Source organism: Lipotes vexillifer, unplaced genomic scaffold (genome assembly GCF_000442215.2).
Source record: "Lipotes vexillifer unplaced genomic scaffold, Lipotes_vexillifer_v1.1 scaffold100, whole genome shotgun sequence".
In the NCBI taxonomy this organism is placed as follows: domain Eukaryota; kingdom Metazoa; phylum Chordata; class Mammalia; order Artiodactyla; family Lipotidae; genus Lipotes; species Lipotes vexillifer.
In genome coordinates, this window is record NW_006774075.1 from 3197609 (window position 1) to 3206701 (window position 9093).

Below are 9093 nucleotides of genomic sequence, written 5' to 3' on the forward strand. Positions count from 1 at the left end.
CCCGCGTCTCCTGCATCGGCAGGCGGACTCTCAAGCACTGCGCCACCAGGGAAGCCCCTGATGTTGTCTTTTTAACTTTTTTTATTTTCAAATTTTTTTAACTTTTTATTTTGTTTTGTTTTGTTTTAATTTTATTTATTTATTTTTATTTTTACTTTTTCTTTTTTTGGCTGCGTTGGGTCGTCATTGCTGCGCGCAGGCTTTCTCTGGTTGCGGTGAGCTGGGGCTACTCTTCGTTGCGGTGCACAGTGGCTTCTCTTGTTGCGGAGCATGGGCTCTAGGTGCGTGGGTTTCAGTAGTTGTGACACACGGGCTCAGCAGTTGTGGCTCGTGGGCTCTAGAGTGCAGGCTCAGTAGTTGTGGCACATGGGCTTAGTTGCTCCACAGCATGTGGGATCTTCCTGGAACAGGGGTCGAACCCGTCTCCCCTGCATTGGCAGGCAGATTCTTAACCATTTCACCACCAGGGAAGTCCGATGCCTTTTTAGATACAACACAAAAGACACAATCCATGAAAGAAATAATTGATAAGCTGGACTTTATTAAAATTAAAACTTGTGCTCTGCAAAAGACAATGTCAAGAGAATGAAAAGAGAAGCCACAGACTGTGAGAAAATATTTCTAAAAGACACATCTAATAAAGGACTGTTACCAAAATATACAGGTAACTCTTAAAACTTAACAATAAGAAAACAAACAACCCAATTAAAAAATGGCCCAACAACCTTAACAGAAACCTCACCAGAGAAGATATACAAGTGGTAAATAAGCAAATGAAAAGATGCTCCACATCATATGTTGTGAGGGAAATGCAAATTAAAACAACAATGAGATACTAACACACACCTTTTAGAATGCCCGAAATCTGGAACACTGACAATACCAAATGCTGGTGAGAATGTGGAGCAACAGGAACTCTCATACATTGCTGGTGGAAGTACAAAATGGTACAGTCACTTTGGAAGACAGTTTGGTGGTTTCTTACAAAGCTAAACATCCTCTTACAATGTGATCCAGCAATCACTCTTGGTTTTTATTCAAAGCAGTTGAAAACTTATGTCCACACAAAAACCTACCTGCAGATGTTTATAGTAGTTTATTCATAATTGCTGAAACCTGAAAGCAACCAAGATGTCCTTCAGTAGGTGAATGGATAAACTCTGGTCCATCCAGACAATGGAATAGTATTCAGCACTAAAGAGGAATGAGCTAGTAAGCCATGAAAAGGCATGGAGGAATCTTAAATGTATATTACTAACTGAAAGAAGTTAATCTGAAAATGTTACATGCTGTATGATTCCAACTGTATGACATTCTGGAAAAGGCATAACTGTGGTGACAGGAGAAAGATCAGTGGTTGCCAAGAGTTGGCTGGGGGTGGGGGATGAATAGGCTGAAACAGGATTTTTAGGGCAATGAAAATATACCTTAAGTTGTTGTCACAACTCTTATCCAGGGGCAGGCTTTAATTTCTGTTATAAGACCTGGGGACCAGAATGCTCCATTCCCAATTGTTCTGCCTTAATGATAATAATAGTTGTAATTATTATCATTAATAATTAAAAAATGACCATACTGGTATATTATTATTATTGCTACTACTACAATTGATTCTAATTATTTGCAATAATTATGTTCTAAAGAGTTACTGAGAACTTTAAATTAGTTGATACTGAACAATTGCTCCTAGGGGAAATACAGGGTTAGGCACCTATAAACCTATGTTCACAACATTTTCATCAATCAATCAATCCATACCTTATTTCATGTGTGTTTCTGTTTAAAGATACCTTAGTTAGCATATATTGTTGATTAGTTAACATTGAACTCGTGGCCAATAGCACCATAACTCATGCCTGAATGACTCTTTATTTTTTTATTTTTGGCTGTGTTGGGTCTTCATTGCTGCTTGCGGGCCTTCTCTAGTTTTGGTGAGCAGGGGGCCACTCGTTGTGGTGCACGGGCTTCTCATTGCGGTGGCTTCTCTTGCTGCGGAGCACGGGCTCTAGGCACGCGGGCTTCAGTAGTTGTGGCTCACAGGTTCTAGAGCACAGGCTCAGTAGTCGTGGCGCACGGGCTTAGTTGCTCCGTGGCATGTGGGATCTTCCCGGACCAGGGCTCGAACCCGTGTCCCCTGCATTGGCAGGCAGATTCCTAACCACTGTGCCACCCCAGAAGTCCATGCCTGAATGACTCTTATCTCACACATGTATTTTATCTACAGGGCGTAGCACAGCCTTCTTGTACTCAGGGACACTAGACATCACTTCACCGTTACGCATGGGGATTATTCTAAACAGACATCACCAGAAAAAGCAGAAAAATGCAAAAATCTTGGCACTAAATAGACTGCAAAAGGCGATAGGTTACAGTATGAGAGCTGAAACAAGGAGACAGAGCACTGCCTGGTTCAGCCTCAGCTGGAAGCGTGATCACTGAGTTCCTCCCTAATTTAAAGAGACAAACACATAGCAGAAGAGCAAATAAACAATTAGCTAAAAAATAACTCCTTTATATTATTTCTCAATTAGCCCAGAACTTACTGGGCCCTGGCATGTACCCCAACACACAGTAGGAACTTAAAATCCCTGGAATCCGAAACAGTTGAAATTTTCATCTCTGATTCCTGAAATTGTCTGAGCTACCCCTGTGTCAAACAGAGTTTCTCAGAGAAAGGAGATGCTTTTTAAAGCAAACTGTTACAGAAGCCACCTAGCAAGTCACAGTAACCCTTCGGGCCTGGCTTGCAATTTCATTGTATTAACTGCAATATGCAGGGGCTGGCTTTAACACATCAGGACCACCCATTTCACTGTCCTCGGCACACAGACTTAAGAGGGCTCCCTGCTTCCATCAGGACTAAATGATATTCAAACACCGACCAGGAACCGGGTTGGCCATTGCAAGCTGGATATATTTTCTTTGTTTTGTTTCAGAGCATATTGTCAGTCTCCCCAGGGCACTTTATATTCAGAAAAGATCTTCCCTGGGAGCAGTAGGTAGCTTTCACAATTGGCAATGTGTATACAGTACTGGGTTTGAGGTGGCTGAAATGAAGTAAAATCTAAACGTCATTTTCACTCCAAGCTCTTAGTTTACCTTAAATCAGCAGCAGGCTGCCTACAAAATAGGAGCATTTAACCCAGCGGAACATGAAAGGGAAAGTCCAGGTTAGATTTTCTAGCAAATTCATTCTCTTGTTAGCAAGCTTTTTGTTAATTACAAACATAAGCCTAAAATCATATTTATTTTTTTTAATTTTTTTTAATTTTTTTATTTTTTATTAATGCTTTAGAAGAAGTTTAGACATCTCTGTTCTAGAATAGAAGGATGGCGGAAGATCTTTCCTGTTGAACATTTAGTCTGTCTGAGCACAGTCTTAGGCACTTTCACAGACAATATTCCATTTAACCTCCACAGTGACTCTGTAAATTGCATATTATTACTCCATTTTACTGGTAAAGACACCAAGGTTTAAACCTGTAATGTAATTTGCCCACAGCAGCTCAGTTAGTAATGGGAGAAATGGAAGGAGAATCAAAGTTTCTAAGACCAGGAGTAGAATAAGAATTTTTTTTTTTTTGGACCCAGAGTCAAAAGCATCACAAATTTGACTGCATTGAACAAACAAACAACAACAAAAACCTTTCACAAAAACACTATAAGCAAAGCAATACGTCAAGAGCCCCTACATTTCAAAGTGAGGTGCTGGACCAAATATGCAGGACTTGCAAAAGGTATTTAGAAAAGATTATTTTGTGACCCCAGATTGAATGATCTGGAGGGTCAGCGTTGGGGAGAGAGTTGCATGTGTTGTGCATTGTGTCTTCCTTTGATGAGGGCGCAGAGGAGAGCGCTGTCCTTCCACCGGAAGCCGCATTCTGTAGGTTGCAGGAGAGCATGGCATGTGCCACCTGGAGTTGAAGGCGCACAGGGATTTGTATTTGACCCAATTCTGAAAAATTTACAGGCAAGTGCTGGCTGACGCCGCTTGAGGCAACAAAGGAAAGGTCCACACTGGGAGTAAACTGCTGTTGGGGAGCACAGATGCTTCCTGGGGTCCAGCTGGGGGACTAATTGGAAGGTTCCAGCTTGGAGTCATCTCAGACTCCACCTGAGAGAACCTTCCAGAGGTGTAATGTGACTCCAACAGAGGGAGTGGACAGCCAGATGCCCACAGGCTTAGGAGGAATTATAAGTAGCCAGTGAAAGGGGGGAATTCTCTACATTAAGGAAGCTGTGATCACATGGGGCATCTCCGGAAATCCATGAAAGCATCCCATGAAAGAAAGAATCTGCTCTGGGAATCTCCATACAGTAGAGACAGTGCTATGCATTCCAACTCCCGGGTACCCAGACCACAGTTCCCAGCTGCACTTGCAGTTTGGTGGGATCATGTGACTGAGTTACAGCCAATGGAGTGTGAGCAGGAGTGGCACCACAGACACCTTCCCAACTAAAATACATCCACAGGATCTTCTGTGCTTTTTCTCTTTTTCCACCAATAGCAGAGCAGGATAATGCCCTAGAAAATGGAGAAGCCACAGACTGAAAGAAGTGGGGCTTTGAGTGCTACCAAATATTGGTCCTCTTCTGGCCTGTAATGTCCCTCTACCTCACTCTTATAAGGACACTAGCCATTGGATTTAGGGCCCTTCTGGATAATTTAGGATGATCTCTTCATCTCAAGATTTTCAACCTAACTATATCTGCAAAGACCCTTTTCCCAAATAAGTTAACATTCACAGGTTCCAGGGATTAGGATGGAGACATATCTCTTTGGGAGCCACCATTCACCTCACTACAAGTTGATTAAAACTTTAAAAAATCTTTACTAACCTTATAGATGAAAAAATATGTTCTAGGTATTTTTGCTGAAAACAGCTTTGCCACAAGCATTTTTGTCACCTAAAAATGCCTGTTTTTCTTACATCTGTGGGCTCACACCTATGCTCTTCCTCTCCAACATATTCAGTTCTCTTTGGTGCCTCTTCCTTCCTATTCAGGCACACATACCTCCATCCTCTCTTGAAATCAAACACATAAGAGCATCCTCATTTAACCCTGTAACCTCCTCTGGCTGAGATTCTATTTTTCTCCTTTTTATTGCTAAATTTCTGGACTAAGTGGGCATCAAGTGGTCCCTCTGTTGCTTGAATAATTGCACCTTCATTGCCATATTTTGTCATAAAAGATAAAATAATGAAACTTAAAAGAGGGACATTAAAAAGGACGTAATGAAGCAAGAAAAATGAATAATAAAATTAAAAAGGCTTCCCTGCAATATACAAAATATCTAAATACATTTAAAATATGTGCAGATTCATGGCAATACTGTGCAAATAACTGATTGTATTTTGTGGTTCATACCTAAGCCCTTGTCTTCCAAGTCTTTTGTTCATAGTATTTTATACTTTTTTTTCCTGCTTATTGATTTGTGTCCTTGTTTGGCATCACACTTTTTTTTTTGCTAAAATTTCTTCCTTCATTAAGAGAGGTATTGGTTTCCACTACTGGGTCAGAATCAGCATTTTAACAAGATCCCCCCGTGTCAGAAGAGTATGAAAGTTTGAAGAAGCACCTGTCATATTCCACGCTCCCTACTAAAAATAAAATATGTGTTTTCTCATTAAAAAAAGAGAGGTATCAGTTTCCACATGAGAGGATGCATGTGTGTAACTGAGTTTTGTGTTGCACTGTGAAAGCCTACACTGTTGCTTGTTCTTGGCATATTGTCACATGTGCATTGATAGATGTTCCAAAGTTGTATGGGAAAGGGGGTTCAACTCCATGCCTTTGAGGCCCTTGGCCTCTTTCTCCTTCAGTGTAGTGTGTTTCAAAATAAGAAACCCACCACTGGGGCAAATCGTTATCATCTGTCAGCTCAGTAAAGCCATCAGTAACGTTACTAACTGGAGGAAATGCTAGCATATTTCAACCAGTTGAAACCAAACTGTCAACCCATTATTTATCTTTCATGGAAAAATTGCCTTAGGCAAATTAGCTAAGTGGCAAAAATGCCTGTGGTAAAAGTGTTTATGGCAAAGAAACTTAAGTGAAAATACCGGACAGACAAAAGAAAAAAAAAAAAAAGATTACCTCTATATCCTCCTCCCTTATTTATTTATTTATTTTTTTACGGTACGCGGGCCTCTCACTGTTGTGGCCTCTCCCGTTACGGAGCACAGGCTCCGGACTCGCAGGCTCAGCAGCCATGTCTCACGGGCCCAGCCACTCCGCGGCATGTGGGATCTTCCCGGACTGGGGCACGAACCCGTGTCCCCTGCCTCGGCAGGCGGACTCTCAACCACTGCGCCACCAAGGAAGCCCCTCCTCCTTTCTTAAAATGCCCTTGTTCCTTGATGTGTGCAACACCCCTCTCTCGAGTCCTTTTCTGGCTGTTCCTTCTCAGTCACATTTGCTGGTCTCCCCTCATTTCCTCCTTTATCTCCCCAGGAGATACTCTTTAGAGCTCCTGTCTCCTCTATCTTCATGCTTTTCCTCCATCTGACCTCAACCAGTCCCATGGTTTGAAATACCAGCTTTCTGTGCCCACGCTCCTACCTTTATATGCCTTGCTCCAATTTTTCTCTGTACCCTAGTCTATGCTGAGACTCAACATTTCCTCCTGGATGTGGTACCCCGACAAGCATATTGGAGCCTAAGGCAAAAGGAAACAGGTGAGCCCCTATATGTTTGTCAAAATACACGCTAGTGTTTTGAACCAAGTGAAAAAAATGTTAAAAGTTCTACATTAAAAAAAATGAGTATCTGTGGGACTTCCCTGGTGGTCGACTCCATGCTTCCACTGCAGGGGGCACAGGTTCAATCCCTGGTCAGGGAGCTAAGATCCCGCGTGCTGCAAGGCGTGGCAAAAAAACACAAAGATTATTTGTAAAGCTTTGTGTTGCATCGTCTGTTCAAATGCCATTGTCAACCCTTGCAAAGTGGGGTAAGGTGTTCCCTGAGGAACCACAGGCTGATGGAAATGATTGCTCCTGTTGAATAATAGTGCAGGGTCTTAAAGCAAACAAATAACAACAGCCTACCTTTGTTTAACATTTCGATATTTTGTTCAACATCAAGTTTTGCATTAATTTTAATTTAAAAATACTGTATTACAATATTATTTATACTGATTGTTGAGTTTTTTGGTGCTCCTTAAATTTTCTGCCCAAGGCAAGTGCCACCTTTGTTTCCCCCTGATCCTGGCCCGGCTTGATATGTGAAACCAAACTCTGCATTCGCCACCCCGTCCCCTTCCACCCCACCCCAATCTCAAACTTGTTCCTTGTTCATCTCTGTAAATGTTGGCTCATTCTCCTGCAACTCCTTGAGTCATCCTTGAGGCCTATCCTCCATATCTAATCCATCAGTAAATCTTGTCAGTCCTACCTCCAAAATTACCCACAGTCTGAGCACATCCCTGGATTTCCAACACTACCCACTTAGTCTAAGCCACCACGGTCTCTCAACTGTATCACTGCAAAAGCCTCCCAAATGGTCTTTCTGCCATTACCTTCTAGCGACTTGCAGGCTAACACGGAACAAGATCCAAAGCCATTTTATGTCTTAGTAGACCCTTAAATGATCCAGGCACCCACACTCCAAGTCTACCAACTCTCTGACTTCTTGTCCTCCTCCTTCCTTCTCCTATCCCCTGCCCCCAGGCTCCAGCCACACTGGCCTTCTTACTATTTCTCAAATATGGCAAGCTACTCCTGCCTCAGAGCCTTTGCACTTGCTGTCTCTCTGCCTAAGAAGCATCCCTACAGCACTCCAATAAGACCTCTGCTCAAATATCACTTCAAAACAGTCTTCTTGACTATTATTTCTAAAATAATACAATCCCCTTACCTTCTACTCCTCATTATTCTCTACCCTATCACCTGCTTTTATTTTCTTCATAATGACCAATAACCGCCCAATATCATATATATATTTATATGTTTATTTACTTCTTTTGTTGTCCGTCACCTCCCACTAGATTTAAATCCATGAAGGTGGGGAATTTCTATTATTCAGTCATATATCTCCTGTGCCTAGAACAGGATCTGACTTGGAGTAATTTCTTGGAGCAAATATGCTCAAACCTGGCTCTCACCCTAAAAGCAGTTAAATATATTATTCTTTGTCTTATTTCTAGCTACCTACATGGCCTATTGAAGTTTATGTATTCTGGATGTCTCTCTTTCTGTAAGCAAGTTCAGATCTTTCTGGTGTTTCTCTCTCTCTCTCTCTCTCTCTCTCTCTCTCCTGCTTAGCACTCCTTTAGGAAGTTAATAAAAATCTGATGATGATAATGATTTTCTCATTACATCAAGAAGATGAAGCCCTGGTAGACTGAGAGCTGGCTGAAAGTCACCCTGGAGAATCACGTTGATTGGTACCTCATGAGTTAGAGGTCAAAATGACTTAGTTCTTATTATGTGAATGAAAACATTTCAAAGCTTGTTTATATTGCTTATTGATTACTCCACTGAGTCCTGTTGTTAACACATTGGGGAAAATAAATGTAATTCAAAGTCACCTTTACCAAAGAGAAAATGATCCATCAAAACTAAAAATAAACTCCTAAGGGAACAAGTGAGATAATTTTGGGGGGAAACAAATGGCAGTGAGTCAGGTTGTGAAAGACTTGATTGTACAAAGGACAGATGGAGGCTTGACATCTTAGTGCAACTCACACTGGACCCAACCCTCTAGCAAGAGAGCAGCCGGCATTCGTTGGGTACTTTTTAAAAGAGACGGGCACAGTGGAATCCTATAAGATAGGTAATATTATCACCCCCATTTAACTGACAAGAAAACTGAGGTTCACAGAGGTTGGTAAGTTCTCCCAGGTCACAGCCTGGGACTGAATATGTGCCCAAGGGAATCACAAGCAAACTGAGGAAGCTTTTCTTACCTTGACTTAGAGCTTTGGGTCCAAATTGATTCTATTTGAGACAGAATTTGATACAACCTGAGAAGGAGCCAAAAAAAAAAAAAAAATGGCTTAAAGGAATGGAAATGTGTGAAGAAAGCATAGAAAGCAATCTATTCATGGTAAAGGAAGGGAAGAGTTGCAAGGATGTTTCCTAAACATTCCTG